The sequence below is a fragment of the Ailuropoda melanoleuca genome, chromosome 1 (assembly GCF_002007445.2).
Source record: "Ailuropoda melanoleuca isolate Jingjing chromosome 1, ASM200744v2, whole genome shotgun sequence".
Taxonomy (NCBI): domain Eukaryota; kingdom Metazoa; phylum Chordata; class Mammalia; order Carnivora; family Ursidae; genus Ailuropoda; species Ailuropoda melanoleuca.
The window spans coordinates 158,008,727-158,029,638 of NC_048218.1; the positions used below are offsets into that span (position 1 = coordinate 158,008,727).

Genomic DNA, 20,912 nt, shown 5'->3' on the forward strand with positions numbered 1-20,912 from the left:
ATAGGTGATAAAACTTACTTAACTAGAACACTGGTTAATAGTCTTTTTACCCAGATTGTATTAATATCCTCCTTGACATTTTACTTAAAGAAATGATTTAAGTTGAAATAGAAAATGTTTTGTAAACCTTCCTACCTTTCATCACATGTCATATTTATTCCTCCCTTCCATAACCTAACATATGGATTGGTCAGTACTTCAATTCTGAAACTTGAAGATTGCTATTAGAGATTAATTGGTAATTTTGTGGGGAAGTAAGAATAACTTCAAAAATAAAGTATACATAAAGTATAAACTTTTTATAGAGGAACCACATAATTACAAAACATAATGTAATGTTTAAGTGTTCAGTGTAGTGAATCCTGGTATAGTGAACCCAGCTACTTTACCAGCACTCTGATGAAGAAGGAGAGTATTACCGTCCTCCAGAAGGCCACGCTCACGATACATTATTTGTATCTGGCTTTAAACTTTATAGAAATGGAATAATGTAGCTTGTACTCTGATGTCTGACTGCTTCGTTTGGCTGACAGTATGTTTGTGCGACATACAGTTGCACGTAGCAACAATTTATTCTTTCTCATTTCCATATGTTACTCTGCTCAATTAGTATGCCGCAGTTTACTTTATCATTTGATAGAGATGTGGGTTGTTGGAAGTTTTGGGGTGTTAAGAATAGTGCTACTACAGACTTTCTTTGAATGTTCTTTGGCGACAGATGAGTACCTATCTGTTGGATACATACGAAGGGTAAATTGCAGGGTTGGGAAGTATGCATGTGAAACGCTTTGGTAGATACTGTCATGTGTTCCATACTGTACCAAAGAACACAAACACCAACATGTATGAGAGTTCCAATTTCAGCACCAACCTGTGCACACTTAGCATTTTAAATATTTAATTTGGCCATTTTAACAGGTGCATTGGCATCTTTATCACTACTAAACATGCATACTTTTCCATGTATTTATCAGTCATTCGAATAAGATCTTTTATTGTTGTTGACATGCTGATTTAAATCTCAAGACATCTTTCTTTGGAGTTGCCTTTTTTCATTGATTTCTATGAATTCTTTGGATATTTGGGGCATAATAATATATTTTTCTTCAGCTGATTTTCAGTTTCTTTCTTTGTTTTAATTGTTGGAAGCTTTGATGTATCTGGCAGTGGGTATTAATTACTATTATTGTTATTTATCCTCTTTGAGGTTCACTCACTCTCTTGAATCTAGAGTTTTATGTCTTTCATTAAATTTGGCATTTATTGATATTTTGATATTTGATATTTTTTCAGTTCCATACTCTTTCACCTTTTGGGATTCTCATCTCATAGAGGTAAGATTTTTTTTTTTTTAAATTGTGCTACACATCCTTGAGGTTCTTTTCTTTTTTTTAAAAACTATCTTCTCTCTGTTGTTCAAACTGAATAATTCTTACTGATAAATCTTCAAGTTTCCTAATTTTTTACCTTCACTCTTGATTCCTCCCAGTGAGTTCTAAAAAAATTTGTGGTTATAGTGTTTATAGTTCTTAAGCTTTTATTTGCTTGCTCTTTATATCTTTTCTTTTGTGAGAATTTCTACTTTTTCATGTTTCAAGAGTGAATTATTTTTGATAGCATTTAAAAATCCTTGTCAGATAATTCAGGTATCTGTGCCATCTCAATGTTGATGTCTGTTTATTCTCCTTCCTTTTTTTTTTTTAAAAAGATTTTATTTATGTATTTTAGAGAGAGAGAAAGAGAATACAAGTGGAGGCAGGGACAGAGGGAGAGGGAGAAGGAGAAAATCTCAGGCAGACTCCGTGCTAAGCATGAAGCCCAACCTATGGCTCAGTCCCATGACCCTGAAATTATGACCTGAGCCAAACAACCAACTGAGCCACCTACACCCTGATTGTACCTCTTTATTTGAGTTGATGTTTGATGTATGATGAATTATTTTCTTTTTATTGTATACTGGGCATTTTCAACATTATTATATGAGACTCAGATTTCTATTTAAAGCTCATCACTGACAAACCAGGATGGTAATTTGGGCTGTGTTCACACACATAATCTCTGCTGATATCCCCTAGCCAGGAGGAGAGCTATATCCTTACTATTTGTATATGATTGTAGTCAGGGTCTGCCCTTACAGCCTCTGTGCATGCCCCCTGGTAGAGAAGGAAACTGTCTCCTTACTGCCATCTTGGAATGATAGTAAGTCTGCTTACACACAAATCCTCTATAAATGCCCACCAACTAGGAGAAAGAACTACCTCTTCCTGTAGAGGTGGAGTGAAAGTCAGAGTTCTGCTCACTTAAGCTGGAGTAAAGCTGGTCAAGACATTTTTGTCCTTCCAGAGCTGAGCCTCTACCAGCTTGTAGGTAGAACTTTAAAAAAAAAAAAAACAAAAAAACAAAAAAAACACAGCTTGCTTTAGTCTCTTGTGTGTGTGTGTGGGGGGGGGGGGTTTGTTTTTCACTTTTTGAGTTAGTGCCTATGGCATACCCAGGCTGCAAAAACTTCTCTTATCAAGTAAACTGGGTTATATGTAGGAGGAGAAAGCCAAGAAACTAACAAACAATGACAAATCAGCACAAAATAGGAAACTCACTCCTGAGTCACAGGGTCTCAAGAGAGCCATCTTGTCTTGTTTTTCACCATATTTCAAAGTCCTCTGGTGTTTGTTTCATGTATTTTTCCAAGGTTTACATATATACTAAAGCAGGATAAAATAGGGTGAAGTATATCTACTCTATTTTTTCCAGAACTAGAAGCAGAATGGCATCATTTCTAGGTTTCATTTTCAAATTGTTTGTTGCTAGTAAACAATACAGTTCACTTTATGTAGACCCCTTCACTGGGGATTTTCTAAGTTTAGTTATAAATTCTAACAGTATTTCTTTTTGGATTTTCTACGTTAAAAAGTATGTTATCCATGAATAATGGATTTTCTTTTTGAATATTTTTTAACTTAATTGACATAGTGTACAGGATTTAGTAAAAGCTTTATGCTTAGATTTGTTGGGAAAGTTTTATTATGTGATTATTAAGCATAATATTTACTCAATTACAGTAAAAAAATCCTTTTTAATTCCCTGGTGTGCTATGAATTTTTATCATGAAAGAGCAATTTTATCAAATGTTTTTTCTATAACTAATAAAACAATTATTTGTTTTTTTCTCCAAGTTATACTGAAGCTGGTGAGTTTTATTGATAATTTTTCATATGCTAAAGTAACCTTGTAGTCACTGACCAAAGCTAACTTCATCATGATTTCTTTTCCTGTTTTTATATTTTCCTGGGCCCTGTTTGCTGAAATTTATTTATGATTTCTCCTTTATTCAGGAAAGAGCTTAGCCTTTAGTATTCATTTCTTATAAGTTTTTAATTACAAATTTAATTTTGAAAATACATGTAGGACTTTTCAGATTTTCTGTTTCTTCTTAAGTTAGTTCTGGTAATTGTGTTTTCTATAAATTTATTCATTTTAACTAAGGGCATCAGCAAGATCACAGAGTGGTAGATACCAGCTTTTGCCCTCTCCCCGCCAAAACAACATATATGTAATATACAGTGGAATATTATAGAGTCTTAAAAAAAAAAAAGGAAAGGAAATCCTGCCATTTGCAGCAATGTGGATAAACCTATAGGACATTATGCTAAGTGAAATAAGCCAGCACAGAAAGACAAATGCTGCATAATTTTGCTTATATGTAAATCTAAAAGTAAAAAAATCAAACTCCTAGTAACAGAGTAGGATGGTGGTTAACAGGCGCTACGAGATGGGGAAAAGAGGAGATGTTTGTTGCAGTGTACAAATTTACATTACAAGATGAATAAGTTCTGGAAACCTAATGTACAGCATGATATATATTTAATAATGGTATATTACAGACATGAAATTTTCTAAGAAAATAGGTCTCAAAAGTTCTCATCATAAAAAATAGAAAAGAAGTAACTATGTGAGATGCTGGATATGTTAATTAGTTTGATTGTGGTAAGCATTTCACTATATCTATCTATATATATCACATTGTACAACCTAAATATATGCAATTTTATTTGTGAATCTATCTAGCACAATAGAGTAACTAATTGTACATATATCAGATATTTTAGTTGTGTTACATATTTTCTTAGGAGCTTTTCTCCATTTTCCAGTTTCTTTTCTCTCCTCATTTCAGCCTGGATATTTTCCACTGGTCTCTCTCTTGCTATACGCGTTATGCTGTTTAGGCCTTAATATCAATATTGCATTTTTCAGTTCTATATTCCTCGTTTGTTTCATTTTTAAATATTCTAACTCTCTGGGGAAAGTTTCCTTATTATTATTATCTATTTTAAGTCTAAGGTCTAGGTCTGAGAACTTCATTAGCTGAGTGATTTGTGTGTCTGTTTCTGTTGTCTTGTTCCCTTGTGTCTTGGATTGCTTATTTTTCTACTCTGTAGTTATCAATTGAATGCTGCATATTTTGTATGAAACATAGAAAATTAGGATTAGTTTAGCTATCTTCAAAGGCAGTTCAGTCTTTTCTCTGATAACCAATTATGCTTGGGTCAATTTGTAGACTTTATAAGAATTAATCTCCCTCTGTTCCAGCCCCTACCGGTTAAGCTTCATATCCAGGAGCCTAGAACGTCTACTAATGGTCCACCTCCTTGATGAGTACTGAGCTCCCGTTTTTGAATCTCTTCCTCAGCACTGTGAGACTATGTAAAACTCCACTCTGTATTGATTAAATTTTTCTGTTCGTCGTCTCAGCCTTTTGTGCAACTGAGGAGTTTGGTGTGTTAAGGGGAAGTTCACTGAATGTTTTACTTGAATCTTGACTACTTTTCTCTCTGAGATCTTGGTCCCACAAGTACTGACTGCCTTGACATACACAAAGTCTATTTTTTTTCCTCCCAACTTTGTAGGATTTCCAAAGCCTGATGGATTCTCTTTATTTTAGTAATGATTCTCTGCCTGAATTTGTAGAGACTCCCACCACCAATGATCAGCAAATACTCTAAGGGTGAAGATAGGTAGAAAGTCTGCTCATCTCTCTGAAGTTCCCTTCTCTCCAGGATCTTGCCTTTCTAATTCTGCCTGCCCCATCACTTCTCCTTATATATTTAAGCTCTAAAGTGTGTGTCTCAGGGAGACAGGGGTCTTATCCAGCTTTCCTAAGTTTTCTCAATGGGGGTATCGTTTGCTGTTTACCAAAAATGATACAGTGATAGAGAAGCTGAAGTATACATTTTTATTATTAAATCACTAATATATTTAACCACATTTCTATAAAATTATTTCTGATATTTTTATTTGATAAACTGATAGAGAATGTTGGCTAATAAATTTTGCTTCATACTTTATCTTTCACTTAAGCCATTAATAATTACTTAAAATTACTAACTTAATTAGGATTCTGATAAATCTATGCTTGAATCTCACTTCTGTCACTTCTTTGCTTAGTGGGTATATGACTGGGCAATTTAATTATGTTCTCCCAGCTGTAGTTGCTTTATCCATTATAAATGTAAAAAAACCGTAGCTCTTGGGTTTGTTTTGAGGATTAATTTAAGTTATATACTAAAAAAGCAAAAACGCAGTCCATATTAACTATCCAGTAAATGCTATTTCATTTTTTATCATTATCCTGTCCTCTGCTAATGATATAAAGTAACAATGGATAACCAAATGATGGGTAATAGGAGATGACAGTAAAATAAGGAAAGTGCGGATATGTGAGTAATTGAGATTTGACAATAAGTGCCAGTGTATATTTAATTATATAATTCCAATATGCAGTTCTGGAATTCAGTTTAATTAAATTATTTATTCCCACTGATATGAAATTGTGAGAATGAAATGAGGGAGAGGGCAGTGGAAAAGCAAAGAAAAGAGAACAATATATATCTTTCTACAAGCATACTGTAGGGCTCTAAATATATACTTCTAAAGAAAGTTATGAATGTATTTGTTATTTTCATGAAAGAGATATGCTGCCCACTATTTTTTTTAAATTATTAGCTTTATCTACTTAAAAATAATCATTTGATAAATCGTCTTTGGTGAAATATTTGTGATAGCTCATTTGCTATATCAGAAAATTTGAAGCAAATCTGAATTTTTCTTCATCAACCAATCACATTGCTATCCCCACTGAAACAACATATACAATATGGTAAGGCACAGGGTATAGCTCCCCTATACTCCTTTAAGTTAAGAAATTATACCTTTATGAAAGGTGCCAAATGTAAGAACTTTTGAATTCCTTTTGTTTTAAGCATTGAATCCAATAAACTCAGTTACATTTTAATATCCATAAGAGATTCCAAAGGAAAGAAACAAATGTGATAAAAGCATAGGAAATCATGTCCTTAAAGGAAAAATAAAAGACTTGAAAGTGGGTTAGCCTAGAGAATAATTATCTGAAGGTCACTTATAAAATGTTTATATATTTTAAAAATTCTGTTGCGTATCCAGATCAATCTGATTAGAAAAAAAAAAGATACGGGATTGAATTAGAAGAAACAAAAATATTCTCCTCTTAAAACTGTTTCACCAAAGAATACTAAAGGGTGTTATTTTCCAGTGATATTCAAAAACGCAAGCAAAGGTTTAAAAATATAGATGTCACTGTCATGCTCTTGACTATGCATATGTCTTGCTCTCTGGGAAGTGATATTGAGCAAACTCTTTTTTAGATTTTTATTATTTTCCTGTTGTTAATCTGCTAGTCTCTACAAGATTCAGGGAAAATACATATGGATAAGAATGCAAAATGGTACAAGGAGCAAATACAGGGGAGCTCTATGAAGATACCGAGACTTCTGTAGAAGAAAGGGATAAGGAATGTTGATAGGCCTTAATTTCCAAAATCTTCTGCAAAACTAGTATAGGAGCCAACTTTCCATGCTTTGGGTTTCTCCATTTTTCTTTTCTTTTCTTTTCTTTTCCTTTCTTTTCTTTTTTTTTTTTTAACTACCTGTTCCCATTTATACAAAAATGTTTTCAATCAGTGCAGATTACCAAATCAAGCATGATTTATATTTACAACTTCAGAGGTGAACTTGACTGTTTCATGGAGTGGGTCAAGCCAAACATTTTTTAGAGTCATCCGGCCTACTTAATTTGAAAAGTAGCTGACAATGGCATGTTTTTGTGTAAGTTAATGATGTGAGAAATATGCATTGCATCCTGGGCTATTTCAACATTCAGAAAGGTTCTCCACCAGCAGAATTTCTAATATGCTTCTTTTACTTCTTTCATGACACATTAATTTAGTTCTCCCAAATAACTCAAGTTCAATTATGTGCTGGTCAAGTGCCTGGATTTTTCAAGTAAGACTTTTTAAAGAGTTACTTTGCAACCAAGGGTGGTTGAGCAAATGGAGAAAAATCTTGTCAGTAGAAGCTTGAATTTTTTCCTTAGTTAAGTACAAAAGGATGGCAAGATGGCTTCTGGGTAATGTTCTAGAACCTGTGACCTGTCAATTACCTCAGCGTTCAAGATTATTTTGTCCCTTTTTTATTACCTCCTCATCTATTTGCTGGGTCAGTAATTCCAAGATTCTGGTAGAGAAGGCAATCCTTGAGAGTCTGCTACCATGAAAGTCTTTGTATTTGTTGTGGCTTCTATTTTGCATAGATAAGGGAAGAAGGAGTACATTAAAAAAAAAATGATGGAAAAGTGGGAGGAGAATGGCGCTAATTTTTGTGTTCCTCATTGTCTCTCTCTGTAGCATGTATCATAAAGAAGAATCACTGTCCATATGTGTAGAGATGGGGGAGAATAAAAAGTCCACCACTTTGGAAACCCCAAAAACTGGGTTCCGATCTCCATGTAGCCACTAATACTGTTTCTTTTTTTTTTTTTATTTCTTTTTTTTTTTNGATTTTATTTATTTATTCGACAGAGATAGAGACAGCCAGCGAGAGAGGGAACACAAGCAGGGGGAGTGGGAGAGGAAGAAGCAGGCTCATAGCAGAAGAGCCCGATGTGGGGCTCGATCCCATAACGCTGGGATCACGCCCTGAGCTGAAGGCAGACGCCCAACCGCTGTGCCACCCAGGCGCCCCCACTAATACTGTTTCTTAGTATTGATACCTTGGTGTGTTTCCTCATCTATAAAATGGATGAGCTAACAGTTTAGCTCATCTGAGATTCTTCCTTATTTTACAAATCTTTGTTGACTGAAATGTGACAGAACCAGAAGCCTATGAATCCCAAATGTTATCTGGTCAGTATTTTCTAATGAATGCTTACTCTAGACGTTTCCTCAGTCATGGATCAGTGATCTCATTTAGGCCTCAGTGAGCCTAAAGCTGCTCCAGCTACTGGCCATGGGTTTTGCCTGGGAACTCTAAGTGAATATTTGTAGATAACACACGAATTTGGAAAGGAACAGGAAGAAAGGCTGCCTCTGCCTGCTGTGGCTCCTTATTGACAAGAAGGCAAGAGTAGCATACTAAGAGCATGAAAATGAAGTGAGAAGAGTATGGATACCTGAAATGCATCAGTGCAATTGTGACACCAGAAATGTCTTCACATGAAAATTATCTAAAAATAGATTAACAGTCTATATCTATGGTTGTATAAGATTAGCTATTGGAGCAATCTAGTGTGTGTGTGTATGTGTGTGTATGAGTGAGATCTTTGTACTTCAGAAATTTCACTTATCTCTCATGCCACGTTCACTAAACTATCATCTTGGCAGGCATATGGACAAGGTACAAGAAGCATAATGTGCAAGCATTATGTATTTATAATTTCATATAATGCTCACAGCTATTTTACAGTATCTAACATAAATTTTAAAAGGGAGCTCATAAAGATCAATTAAGCAGTGTAAGATCACATAGCTGTGTAAGTGTTGGAGACTGTATTGGAGCCCAGGTCTTCTTCACTCTTCATTTGGGCCATGCAGCCTCTATCAGCACAACAGGGGCATTATCACTAATAGCTACTCATTTTAGATGCTAGTGGGTCTTTGATTTTACTCTAGTTTCAAGCTAATAAGTTAGCTGGCTACTGTCTCATAGATGCTGGCAGAAGACATGAAGCTCCTGGGTCAGAGATAAAGGAAGTTGTTACACCATTAGCAAGCAACATGAACATCAGATTTGCTTCAGTTCCTGCATTAGCTGTCTTGTACCAATGTAACAAATTGCTACAAAATCAGCAGCTTAAAACAATATTCCTTTATCATCTCGCAGTTCTGTAGAGTGAAGTCCAGTAGACCTGGCTGGTAGTCTGCTTAAGGTCTCACAAGGCGAAAATCAAGGTGTCAGTGGTTCTGGGACCTTCCTTAGACGCTGTGGTGCAGAATCTGCTTATAGGCACACTTCAAATTCTGTTGGCAGAATTTAGTTAAGCTCCATGTGATTATATGACTCTGGCCCTTGTTTCTCTGTTGGCTCTTGGCCAGGGGTTATTCTCAGTTTCTTCAGGTTACCTGTGTTCATTGGCTTGTGGGACCTACTATTTTCAAAGTGAGTAATGACACATCAGATATTTATTTTTCTCTGAATCTCTTTGACCCCTTCTTCACCTGTATCCCCCTGACTGCCTCTTCTGCCTCTGCTCATAATGACATGAATACATGGGTGTGTACACACTGATATCAGTGCATTGAGCTCACACTGATAATCCAGTATAATCTCCCTATTTTAAATTAAACTACTTAGGAACCTTGATTACCTCTGCAGATTTCTTTTTTGTGTGTGTAAGACAACATATCCACAAGCATAATATCTCATGATGGTCATAGTCCCAGGGATTAGGGGGTAGAAACTTCTTAGATCATAATTCCTCCTGCCACAGGTCTTGCTGCCTAGGGTCCTTGAGGACAGTAAATATGATCCAGATGGAAGCTTACATGCAGTGCGTCTGCATCCCATATGAGGAAATCTAAGCTTGAGGAAGCTACCACTCCTATAGCAAGCAGTGCGACTGTTCTTCGTTTAGTAGAGAGACATTATCTCATCTTTCACAGTTGTATCTCTCATTTGCATAAATTCAACCTGAGAAATTGCTATTGTAAAAAGTGGCCAGGGCACTATATTCTTGGCAAGGTTGGCAAGAATTGTGGAAGGCAAAAGACCTATAGAGGACTATATATTTTAAGAGACTCCTAAAATCCTTGAGGAAGCCAAGTGACAAATTAACCTTCAATCTCCAAATACAGGTCATTCCCAATGAAGTAAAGAGATCTCTTTCAGATCAGACTTTTAGTTGCAGTGAAAAATGTGCTCCTTGAATTTCAATTAAGAGGGAAGGGAGTAGAAATAAGGCTGACTGTCAAAATCTATGTAATTTTTGTGGGCGGGGCAGTGTCTCTATCGTGTATATGAAAGACAGACAAGAGACAAATCAAAATCTATGAAAAAGCTCAGGATGGCAGATTAAAAAGAACTATAATGGAAACACCTTTGATTACATTATCACAGGGTTCAGGTTTGCATCTTACTTCTACAGATACGTGATTTTGGACAAGTTACTTAATCTCTTTGACCCTCCGTTTGTCAGTCTATTTGATGAAAATAATAATACCTGTCCTAAAGATTTATTGGAAGATATAAACAGAATAATTTCTATAAAGCCAGTAGCATTATGCTTATGATATAGCAGGTTTCCCACAAATGTGTCTCTAGCAACTCCCTCCCCAACTCTGCATCTATCCAAATAGGAACTAGTTTGGCATGAACCTACCTTTGATACGGTAGAATGCCACAGCTTCCATCCTGCAAAAAATGTCTGCTGAAAAACAACAGGTAACATTTGTATGAACACCCCCACTGTGCACCAGGCTTCCTCTCAAAATTAGTTTCAAATTTAGCAAGACTATATATATGATAAATGAATGCGAGTTTCCAAATTATATTGATATTTACATATACCTGTGGATCCCCTAACTCAAAACACTTCGCTTCAATACATGTCTAAGTTTAGAGAGCTTTCAAAGATAAATTTTAAGTATCATATGCTCAGAATTTTTAATTTGCCATGCAAGTGTTACTAAGAGTGTAGAAAAACCTCCCTAAGCTTTGGAAGATGTGGCCCTTTCTCTGAGATAAATACTCACCTGCAAGAGGCATTGAGAAAATTATGCTGGTTCCACTGCTCTGCAGCAGTTTCCACAGGCCACTTAGGCAGGGCATAAGGCCCTGTGGACCACCTACCCAAGTGTATTCATTTCTTTGATATCACAAAGCCCTCAATACCATTTTGTGGTGTTTTTGCTTGGCTCTGTAATCATAATTGTGGTTAGATTTTTTTTTAAGTTCATTTTCATGCTTTCCAGCAGAGTCTCAGAGCTGCAGTGGAAAATACATTTATAAAATTTGTTGTTGCCTGTGTAACTTGCATTTTGGGCTTGTCCCAGACCACCTGGAACACCTTCATGGGTTCCAGTTATCCAAGAGCCACATCGTGAAAATCAGGGGATGCTTCACTAGGTTACTGCTGGCCATACTTTGAGATCCCCAAGTAAAAATCAGAAGCCGTTTTTTTTTTTTTTAATTTATTCTCCTTTTGCTGCAAATAAAGTGTGCCTTTTGTAAATATTAGTGTCTTGGTTAATATTTGAAATGTGCAGCATTAAAAAAAAGAATAAAAATATTGGCCTTTAACTGGAGGCAGAAGCAAATTACAAAATGACTGTAACGTTCTGAGAACACTGCCGCCTGTTTTTCTAACCCGGGCACTGGAGTCTGCAAAGTACAGACCACACCCTCAGAGCCTACCTCAGCTTTATAGAAGGCCTAGCGTGTGGTCAAGACCTCTAGACTCGCAGTTACAAGTTCATACCAGGGATGGCTCCATGACACTGATGGCTTTTTATAATTAGTTGAATCCTCCTCTGGCAGAAGTCCTAAGCAATCAGTCTCTCAAGCGTATACCACCAGGGTAAGGCATATAAGCTCCACAGATTTTTTCAATGCTCAAGGATTTTGATTTTTAAATAAATATTAATGCTCCAATTTCTATGCTATGGAAAGAATAAGGAAAAGGCTTAGGAATCCAGCCCACAAATTTCATGGTTAGAGAGAACTAACTACCTGACCGGCAGATAGAGAAGGCCAAAGGCACACCAAACCACACAGCAAAAACTCAGTTTGCCAGAACTGTGGCTGAGTTGAAGTGGATTTGGCCCTAAGTATATTAATTCCAGGCACCCGGTGGTCTGAGACAGAAAAGGCAAAAGTAAGCAAACTAATTGGTAAGAGGATAATCTTTTTCCCTCCTCATCCCTTTTTTGTAACAATTTCTCTCTCACAAGTGCCTCTGACTTTCTCACAGAGCAGTGGAAGGAAAAGAGGACAGCGGCTCTGGGGTGTTGCTGCTAGCATTGTTTGGCAAAAAGCATTCTTAAGTTCCAGGTGTTCTCCAGCCATATGAGGAGAGACCTTGTCTTTCTAAAACAGGAGGGCTGGGGCACTGGGTTGGCTCAGTGGGTTAAGCATTGGACTCTTGATCTCTGTTCAGATCTTAATCTCAGGGTTGGGGGTTCAAGCCCGGTGTTGGGCTCCATGCTGGATGTGGAGCCTACTTAAAAAAAAAAAAAAAGATTTAAAACAAGAAGGCTGATCTCCTTCCACTTTCCCTCTTTTTAAAACAAAACTATGAACTCGTGATAACAAGTCTTTAAGTTTGTATAAACTGACTGGCAACTTCTAGACGATAAATCTGAGGTACTGACTGCATCAGAACTTGTCTGCTAACTCGTTGAAAATGTTGAACTTGACTCCATTTGTCTTTATCTGCTTTCTTTCTGCAAAGGAGAAACAAAAGAACACAAATGTTAAATCAAATGCCAGCTATCCATTGTACTTACGTATTATTGCCTTTATTTAAAAATAGTTTGATTTTTTTTAACCTTAGATTTATTTCTCCTTTAGATAATTGTTTCTGAGACAGAAGGGCTCCCTCTAGCCACCAGCTTAAATAACACATACCCTGTGAACCAGAAAAAAATTTTCCTTAAGTGTGGGCTTATATTTATGTAGCAATAAAACTGTATTCTGAATATCAGTGACAAGACTTCTGCAGAGCTATTAAACTTCCGATTTATTGGATTGGATTTTTTTATTGTGTTTTTGGTATTATTGTCAGGAAAATATTTCTGTAGAAGACAAAAAATGGGGGATAGCCAGTGGTAGTAGGAATTTTCTTTAAAAGCAATAAACTGGAAATGTGTTATAGTATTTAAGGTAATGCTACTTACTCCCTACACTCTTTACAAATATTGAGGGGCAACCCAAGATCCAAAAACAGTTGTATCTTAAGGTCAAATTATGTGAGAACTCATAAAACTTGCTGTAGAATGTGAAGTCCTTCATGTTTGTCTAAAAAGACAAAGGTAGAAAATATTTAGACCTCATGCTTCTATTTTGAACCTGCTTATGCCACTATTTTGCCAAGAGTTATACTTTCCTCATATAGCTGTGCCTGTATATTTATGCCTTTAATATGCCTGCCTTTAAGTGTTGAAAGAAAACCGAAGATACAAACAATCCAAATCTAAATTATTTCAAATTATGTTTTAACTGTCCCAAATCAGTCGGTTTAAAAACATTTCCTGTCAAGCAGGCACCCCCCAAGAAACCAGCAGCCATGTTCCACACAACGTGGTGATGGCCATCTCCTCATTACCTCTGCTGTGCGGTCTTCTGAGAACTGGGTAGAGAGAGCAGGACTAAAGAAGAAACTTTTGAAAGGAACGGTACACAGAATAAACTAAAGTTATGATAGAATGTTCTATAAAAAAATTATTGCGGGGATGAAAGTTAATTTTTAAAGTTCTTAAAATGAAGAAAAGGAGATATCTTGAGTTAAATTTATTATAACAACTACTAGCATCTGATAGCAATTGCAGCCTTGGTAGTAAAACTTGTTTTGCCTTGTTTTGGGGTGGGGGAGAAATGGAAGTATGTATACGTAGCTCAAACTTTCAGTTGTTCTGGGAGGATTCACAGAGCACCCAGAAACCCTAGTTCTCAAGTCTCTTGCTGGAACCACCTAGAACTTGGCTCTTGTTCACCCAGAGCTCCTTAGTGCTTCACCATTTTTATTTTGTGTGCACATACCTTGCATGTGGTAATGATTATGGCATTCCCTGAAGCACAGTGGTTTTGAGATGATATACATTTCCCCCTCCCACCTCCCTGAGCAAAGATTTCTATTTCTGTATTGTATCTTTATGAATGGCAGTATACCACTTCTTGGCATGGTGTCCAACATTTTGTGGATACTCTAGATTCCAAAGGCCAATTGGACATTACCTGTGTGCTTTCGTGAAGCTAGCTGTGTTTATTAGAACATTATGAGTTTCAAGCCACTTGTAAGCCTGATTTAATAGTAAATATGTATTGTAATTATGTAGCAAAAAAATCAGAGATTGTTTAAATCTCGTTAACATTTAATGTGAAAAGTAGTAAGTATACTGCTTCCTCCTGGTTCTCTCCTACTGAATCCTGTCTATTGGATGCCGATCCCACACACTGACCAACATGCATCATGCGTCAATATTCATCTGTAGATTCTTATGTTTTTCACTGCTAAGTATAAAGAATAAGAAAATAGCTAAAATACTGGAGAGAAAAATTTAAATTTATTTGTATTTTTAAAGAACATATTTCTACTTTTTCAAAAAAAAGTCTCTGCTGGGGGAGTAAGTTTGGGTTTCCCCCACACACAAAAAAACCCACCATACACACACACACACACATATTTGTTGTTATTGTTGTTTATTTGTTTGTTTTTTCCTGTTTTCCCCTCCAAAGTGCTTACCTATATATAGCTTTGGTAACATACTGGGTCTCAATTTTCCTATGTTAGTGAGCAAACAGATTTAAGTGCAACAAAAGTGGCTAGTCGCATCATAGTCTCTGACTACAACTTGGAAGTCTTAATGGTGTTAAGAGATTTTTCATTTTTTACAACATAATTTGACCTATAATCTTCCTCTAGCATGACTGCTTACTAGTTTCTATATTGCTTATTGAGAACTTTATTGTTTATTAAACTAATAATTATTAAGTACCTGCTGTGTGCTAGAAACTGTTTTAGGGGCTGCAATACAGCCATGTCTTGCTTGGTGAAATTTTAATTTTTATGTTTGAGATGATTAAATTACAGAAATAATTAAATTTTTTTTCCAGAGGTATTAAATTCCAATAAGTAGAGAGATGCACAGGATGGTTCGAAGGATAAAGAACACAGATTTAGTTCAATCAGGGGGCTAGAGAAAGGTTCCTGGGGAAAATGACTTTTGTGTGGATCATTCTTGCCAAGTTTGTGATCAAGTATTCAAGTATTTTATTATGCATGATTTGCGCTTACTCTCTGAATTCTGTTGGTGGGGAACTATTTTTATTTTAGTTGGTTGTCAGTAGTAGGCACATACAGTTACACAAAATTTTCTGTTCTGTTGTGGAAAAGACAACCTATTTGTTGCATAATTCTAACTTATTTAAATTCACAGCCCCTAGGGACTGAACCTGGCTCACAACCAAAGGGTTCTGCTTCTTGTCTAGAGCCAGGACCATTATTCATAAAACACCACAGTGTTTAATTTCTTAATCTGTCAATTTGTAACAGATTTTTGAAGAAGAAAAATCATAATTCTTTCTCTTTTGGGGTGACCCCTTTGGGATTCAGAGAAGCTGCACATTCCTGACTCAAAACAATAGCAAACCATATCTAAGCTCACACAGTTCTCTTTGAGAGGTATGATTATGTTTAGATCAGGAAACGCCAGATTTCTTCAGGATCTTATAGTTATTCTCAAATTGGTGAGAACGTCTCTCATTTAGCTAATTTTGAATTGTCAGCTTTAAAGAAAGGTCATATGTTCTAATTTGTATTTGAAATCCCTTTAAAATAATTGTGTATTTGACATAGAAGACACTTAACTTGGAATTCTCTCTTACTTTTCATCCAGCAAAGCCTAACATAATGAATTTTTAAATATGACAGAAAAAATGTCAAATGGATTGGGGTTTTGACTTTCCATTCATTAATAACCAGCCAAAAATACTTTAAAATTTTTTTAAAACTAATTGTTTTGAGTATGGTTAACACACAGTGTTGTACTGGTCCAGTCAGACATACTTTACTTTGAACACACATATCAAAGTAAGCTGAATATGTACTTTTGGAACTTGGAAACAATTAAATACATTTTAAAATGGTGACCTGCAGCAAGGAAAACTAGACTTAGAATGTTTGAAAATTACTTTATACCTCTTTAAAATTGAATTCATTTTGCAATTTATGAATCACTATTTGTGACAATACAAAGGTGTTTTTATTCATATGATTTAAAGGTTATTTTCTAATTATATGTCTAAAAGTTCCAAAAATGAACTTAAGCAAATTCTGTCATAGCATGGTGAGAAAGCTATTGCTTAGTTAAGTAAAATTGCATATTTTCACAGTTACTTTCAGGAGAGTTTGCAAACTCAATGCAAAGATAATTTATTTTTATTAGTATTATTGTCATCATCATGGTTAGAAGCAGGGTCTACCAATGTGGAAAATTTCCCCAAGTATGAAATTTTTCTGAACTCAAAAACAGAAACCATACCGTTTTGCCTAAAGCAGAAAATTACCAAACATTATTCTTTGTTGCATGGAAGAGGTAACCTGGGGGCACTATAATTTTATAAATTTGGGTCTGTGGGGTTGGTAGTGAATAGGGACATGAGGTGCCCGAGTGCAGTAGACATAGCCAGAAGGGTAGCACTTGCACATTTCCTTTCCTGATTAGAACAAACAACAAACAGCTAAGATACATCAGAAAGTATGTATGGTGTTGCTCATAAAGACAGAGCCCTGTTTTAAGCGGCTACTTTGCAATGGGAACACTAGAATGCCCCAGAACATGGGGCATCTGATGAGTCTACTTTCCAACACATTTTAATGGGATTGGACTTAGTGATTGCAGTAAAAAAGTTTAAAATTAATTGTAACAATTTCTAGTGGATGTTTAGTTTAGACTGTGTAGGATTCTTTATGATAGAACTGGTATTTCCCTAGTTTAAGGCTGACTGGTTACATGTCTTAGTCTCCCTTGTTATCAGTTGCCAGTTCTGTCTGTCTTAGTCAGTGATCAAACTAATCAATGGCATGTCTCAGAAAGCTCTAGCAAGTATTTATTTCTAGAAAGAGAGAGTCCACAAGTGGGGTGAGACACTATCAGCTGGGCTGAGGCCTAACAAGACCATGACATAGTAAAATGGAGGTAGAAGACATGGAAAGTACATGATGCAAGGAAATTGCAAATCTCAAAAGCACCAATCAAATATACATTTAACTGTGATCTCATCAGCTTAGAAGGCAAAGGCTTGTGTCTTGATGACGGCAGCCTATGACAGAGTTTATAAAGAAAATAGTAAAGCCCCCAAATTGTCCTCAGCCAGGTTAAGTTGTGGAAATCAGATGAGAAATGATTACAGAGTGGAATCCTTTTTTAAGAAAATGGGCCATTTTGTAGCAACAGAAGAGATATCTCTTGAATTGTGAAGTTTGGGCAAATATCCTAGTCCATCCTCTATCCTTATGGGAACCACTCAACCACAATTCTGGGAAGTCTAATTTATTAAAAAAAAAAGGGGGGGGTAAGAGAAAGGAATACATTTGGCATCCTACTAAGATACTATATAAGAAAAGGAGAAAATGATCAACATAAATTTCCTACAGGTAATCAAAACTCATCAGAAATATGTGCCATTAAATGGATGAAAATCATAAGCCAACATTACATTTGGGATTTAATCAGAAAATCAGAGCTACTATGAGTAACATATAATAAGGGTTAGACCTTATGCAGTTTAAGGGTTAGACCTTATGCAGTTTTGGGAATTGCCTCTGTATCTAGTGTTGATCCTGAAGTCTCTTTAAGTCAGGCAGGACGACAGTGGAGAAGAAGACCCTGATGTGGAGGAGAGTAGGGACAATTTGCAACTTGCATCTGTCTTTGACCATCTCCATCTTTGAATGTGTTCATTCTTACTGTTTGATTTGTTCATCAATGACATGAGAATCTTCTTTCCTTAATCAGATAATAATTTTTGATTACTAGGATATCATTTCTCTATTTTCTTATGCTATTTACAATGTAAAAGCTATAGGCACAACACAATTTTAAATTTAGTTTGTGTTATTAACATTATTCCATCACTCTCTAAGTCCAAACAATCAGCAAAACAGTAAAGTGCTGATTTCAGCATTTTCCCATTTCTGTGGTGTAGATTCTCCCTTCATGGTCAATTTCAGGGTACCAAAATGCCATCATTGAACAGAAAATTGGAAAGAGATAGAATGAATCATTATATACTATTTCCACCATACACATAAGGTAGACATAAATAACCTCAAAAGCATAGATAATAGTAATATGCAGTAAAATAATTAGGAGGAAAGAGATTGTAGTATTTATTATTTTGTGGTTAATTTGTGTATATAATTATAAGTTTATGTAATTTAAAGTACCTGCATTTAACAACTGGCTCATAAAATTCCTGGAAATTAGTAATCAGCTCTTATCAGCCAGTTTGAGCCACCTCCAGTAAATTGTACACATAGCATTTGTGTTCTTCACTGTGTGTAAATTAAACCTCAAAAAGATATTAACAAAATGAAACTTACTAATTAGTCAGTTTGTTTTTAAGAATGCTATGGGTTAGCAATTTTGAAATTAATTATTGTATATTCTGGGCTTGAGGAAAATGTGTAAATATATTGATGATAATGAGAGGCAGTTTTCTCACTCATGAAGAAGGAAGTTAAAAACATCAAAATAGGAGAAACTAGACTATGTCTTGTGCTGTTGGATTGGAGTAGGAGGTATTTATTTAGATATATACACAAATAAATATACATACATACGTTTATATGTGAAAGTATACATTTATATGTATAAAGATTTAGATAAATATGTCTGTGTACTTAATATATATATGCACATATGTGTGTGCATATGTATGTATATGGATAAATATACATATACACTTATCTCTGTTGGGACAGCCTAGAATCAAAGATATGCCAGTCAGTCAGTACATCTATTGTCCATGAGTGCTTGTTTCTAAATACCATTCATCATTAAAAGGAATCAGGGCTTCCTGGAGAAATGTCTGATTCCAATAGTGGGGAAGGAAAAGAGCAAGATGAACCTGAGAAAACATTTAGCATCACAAACTAAGGAAATGCACAAAGAATCAAGAGCATATATTAAAAGGACACAGGAGCTAAATAAGGGTAATGGATTGTAACCCATTGAATATAATTCGAATCTATAAATGCATTCTGATAATAAATGAATACAGGAGAAAGGAAAGTTTATCCGTTCTGTAGAATCCTAACTAATATAAAAGGAATAATGGATTTAAAAATTTTAAAATGGATGATAAAAAGTCAATTAAAATTTGATAATGAATAGGAAATTTGTAAATTCTCAAGATCTATCACCCAAGTTACTTTTTAATTAAATAAAAAGCAGTATCTATATAATGGAGAGGTGTGGTAAACTTTACCTTAACCGAGTAATCGATGTTAATCTCACCAAAATCAGAAAGAAATAGCATGTGCATTCTAATTTGATATACTGAGAAGTAACACCATTTTATCAATGGTATTTCTGCCAAAAATACATAGCCTGAATCTATTCTTCAGGAAATTTAGAATCAATATATGGAATTTCTCAAAACAGTGAGCTGGGATCTCAAAAAGATGGGATTTCAACAAAACAATACCTGTCTGTCAAAACTGTCAAGATCAGGAAAAACAAAGAATTTCAGAATAACTTCCTGATTAAAGGAGATTAAAAAGACATGGCATGACTAAGTTGGATTTATCCCAAGAATGCAAGAATGTTTCAATATTCAAAATCCAATCAATGTGGTTCACTAAATCAACTAAAAAAGAAGACCCATATCATTAATAAGTGCAGGGAAAATAATTTCAAGGATTCAATATCCATTCATGTTGAAAATTCTCAACTAACCGAAGGAATTTTATTCAACTTGATAAAGAGATTTTTTTTTTTTTTTACAAAAAAACCCCTTATAGTTAATATGTACTTAATGGTGAACGATAATGTTTTCCTTCTAAGATCAAGAACAAGGGAAGGTGTTTGATATTGTCATTTAATTACCATTATATGGGGGATATCAACCAGTGCAATAAGGAAAGAAAAATAAACAAGAAAAGAAAAATAGGGGTGCCTGGGTGGCTCATATGCCTTTAAGCATATGCCTTTGGCTCAGGTCATGATCTCCAGGTCCTGGGATTGAGCCCCACATTGGGCTCTCAGGTGAGTGGGGAGTCTGCTGCTTCCTTTCTCTCTGCCTCTCCCCCTGCTTGTGCTCTCTTTTTCTCTTTCTGAAATGAATAAATAAAATCTTTAAAAAAAAAAAAAGAAAAGAAAAATAAATAAGCATACATATTGGATAGGAAGAAATAAAAATGTCTCTGTTCACAGATGACATGATTGTTTATGTAGAAATTCAAATCATCGGGGCGCCTGGGTGGCACAGTTGTTAAGCGTCTGCCTTTGGCTCAGGGCGTGATCCCGGCGTTCTGGGATCAAGCCCCACATCAGGCTCCTCTGCTATGAGCCTGCTTCTTCCTCTCCCACTCCCCCTGCTTGTGTTCCCTCTCTCACTGGCTGTCTCTGTCAAATAAATAAATAAAATCTTTAAAAAAAAAAAAAAGAAAAGAAAAGAAATTCAAATCATCTACAGAAGAGCTCCCAGAACTAATAACTGAAATTTTCAAGGTAAAAAGGTACAGTCAGTATAACAAAATCAATTGTATTTATGTATACTACAAATGAAAATTTGGAACTTTCTATAAAGAGAAACAATACCATTATAATACCATAAAATATGAAATGCTGGTGGATAAGTATACCAAAATATGTTCAATGCTTACAT

General features: G+C 35.4%; 1 long non-coding RNA gene across 1 annotated transcript in view; it reads left to right on the top strand.

Annotated features, from left to right (window-relative positions):
• The first annotated feature begins 1,293 nt into the window (after positions 1-1,293).
• Positions 1,294-20,912, top strand: part of LOC117800638 — an 86,217-nt gene continuing 66,598 nt past the window's right edge. The window contains exon 1 of the long non-coding RNA XR_004623142.1: positions 1,294-1,334. This is a non-coding gene — a long non-coding RNA (uncharacterized LOC117800638). The remainder of the gene's footprint in view (positions 1,335-20,912) is intronic.